This window comes from Struthio camelus, chromosome 31 (genome assembly GCF_040807025.1).
Source record: "Struthio camelus isolate bStrCam1 chromosome 31, bStrCam1.hap1, whole genome shotgun sequence".
Lineage (NCBI taxonomy): Eukaryota > Metazoa > Chordata > Aves > Struthioniformes > Struthionidae > Struthio > Struthio camelus.
In genome coordinates this window covers 903,066-905,565 of record NC_090972.1, presented here as the reverse complement: position 1 = coordinate 905,565, position 2,500 = coordinate 903,066, and the positions used below count along the sequence as shown (strand labels likewise).

Sequence of the window (2,500 nt, the reverse complement as noted above, 5' to 3'; positions counted from 1 at the left end):
CCCCGAGGGGCGGCACACCGCTGCGCCAACGCGGCAATGGGGGTGACGATTGACCGTCAAGCGACGCTCAGACAGGCGTAGCCCCGGGAGGAACCCGGGGCCGCAAGTGCGTTCGAAGTGTCGATGATCAATGTGTCCTGCAATTCACATTAATTCTCGCAGCTAGCTGCGTTCTTCATCGACGCACGAGCCGAGTGATCCACCGCTAAGAGTTGTCTCGGTTTCGGTCCCCACCGCGCGCGCGGGGGGACCGGGCAGCTTTCGCAGCCCCCTGAGGGCCCCCATCCGCTCTGCCTCCCTCCTCACGCCGACGCCGGCTGCTGAGCAAGGGACAGCGGAGAGAGAGGGCACGCCTCACTGACCGTACAAGCACAGAGGGAAAAAAAAAGGGGGGGGGGGGGGAGAACAGACCCGAACGAGAGGGGCGGGGAGCCCTCGCTCCCGACCTGGGACAACCCCTTTCTCGCTTCGAGTCCGGCCCAGGCGCCCGGCTCGGCCTGGCCCAGCAGGGAGCGGCGCGCCAGCCGCGCCACCTGCCTCAGGGACCGGGGTGTGGGTCCCCGCGGAGCCCCGGCGTCGGAGCCCGGCCGCCGCTGGGAGCGGCGCCACCCGCTGCCCGCGCGCCCGCGACCCGCCAGCCGCACGCTTCCGAGCTCCTTCGCTCGCCTCACCGGCCTCCAGCTCCGCCGCCCCGGAGACGGCACCCAACACCCGCCTGCACACACGCAGCCTCCCGAGCGACGCCACGCACTCGCCCGTCCCTTCCGCGGGCAGACGCCTGGCGGCAGGCAGACGGGCGAGGCGGGACGGACGGGGAACGGCGCCCGCTCTCCCCGCCTCCACGCGGAGACCGGGAGGGGCCGCCCCCGCCCGCCCGCCCGCCGCCCGCCTGCCGCCCAGCGAAGCCGGGTCGGGCAGAGCGAGGCAGGCGCGCCGGATGGCGGAGTGCCGGGGCAGGGCGGGGGGGGAGGGAAGGAAGGGTGCCGCCGACGGCCACGGCGGGAGACTGAGAGCACCGGCCAGGGAGGAGAAGGGATGCGCTGGGGCTCGGCGTCCGCACCACCCGCGGTGGGGGCTCGCCGTCCCGGCGGCGAGCACGCGCTCGCGCCGGGGTCGCGCGTTCGAGGCAGGCCGGCGCAAGCCGACCGCGCGGCGTCTCTCCGCCGAGACCAGACCGCGGAGAGAGGGGGCAGGGTACCCCTCTCCGTCCCGGCTGCCCGCGGGGCATGCACGGGCCGCGCCGGCGGGCATGGGGGGGTGCAGCGCCCGCGCGCGCCGACCCCCCGGCCCCTCCGGCAGCACGCCCGGCTGCCCCCCGGGTCGCATCGGGCCGCCCGAGTCTTTAAACCCCCGCCCGGCTCTCCGACCGAGAACCCTCGGGCCCGGAGCCCGGGGCCCATGGCCATCCCTACCCGGGGGGGCCGCTACCGGCGGCCGCGGTGGCCGGAGGCCCTCCTCCTTCCTCCCAGCGCGCCCCCCCCCCCCGCCGCCCCCCGCCGCCCCCGGCCCGGCCGACTCGCAGCGCGGCCCCCACACGGCACGGCGTGGGGCGGCTGGAGCGGTGTGGGGGGGGGGGGAAGGGAGGGGAGGAGGAAGCGTGGAAGGCCGGCAGGGCACGGCCGGTGCGGCACGCGCAGCGCAGCGCCCGGGAGGAGCACGCTGGCACACGGGACCACACAGGTGGGTCACCGAGGGGAGGCAGGAGAAGCGCGGACGCTAGGTACCTGGCCCTGGGGTGAGGGAAACGACCTGAAATCCCCGCGGGGGTGCCTCCCCCGCCGCCGCCCGCCGCCGGGCCACCGCCGCCTCGCGGCGACGGCGGCAGCCTCAGCGGCAGCGACGAGGCGGGGCGCGGAGGGGAACCCGGCACCCGCCAGCCGGCTCCAGCGCCCCTCGGCGGAGCGTCCACCCGCGGGGTGCGCCCGACACCCACCGCCACGACCTCGTCCTCCTCCCGGGGCCCGGGGTTTCCCTCAGTAACCCGGCGCCGGGTGGCAGCTGCGCCCGGGAGGAGAGCCGTGGTTTGGGCCGCCCGCTCGGGCACGACACGTCGCCTCGCGTGGCCTCGCGCGACGCCCCCGCTTGGGGTCCGCCGCGGCGCGGCGCCCGCCCCGCGCGCCGTCCCGGAACGCCTGTCCGCACCGCCTCTGCTAGACGGGCTGCTCCGCCGCAGCCCGCCCCGGGTCCGCCCCCCACAGCTTAGGAGTGGGGACCCGTGGGACCCGTCCCAACCCGGAATGCGATCTCGCTCGCGTCTCCACCCGCCGCTTCCTCCCGCGGGCACCAGGGGAGCAAGCCCCGCCGACCCTCCCACGCACTGCCGCCCGCTCTGCCGGGCCCTCCCCCGGGCCGGACCCTCCCCTGCCCCGGCGGCGGCGGATCACCGTCGGGCGAAGGGGCGGGGGCGGCGCTCGGAGACGGGCACCGGCGGCGGGCGCCAGCGGAGGCGAGAGGGCAGACGGGGACGGTCCCCCACCGGCGGCGGGGAATCGGCGGCGGG

The 2,500-nt window shown here is 77.5% G+C and overlaps 1 non-coding gene across 1 annotated transcript; it reads right to left on the bottom strand.

The window, feature by feature from the left end:
- Window positions 1-61: 61 nt before the first annotated feature.
- LOC138063109 (5.8S ribosomal RNA) lies at window positions 62-214 on the bottom strand. Its single transcript, XR_011136702.1, has one exon. It is a non-coding gene; the product is annotated as a 5.8S ribosomal RNA (ribosomal RNA).
- Window positions 215-2,500: the final 2,286 nt, after the last annotated feature.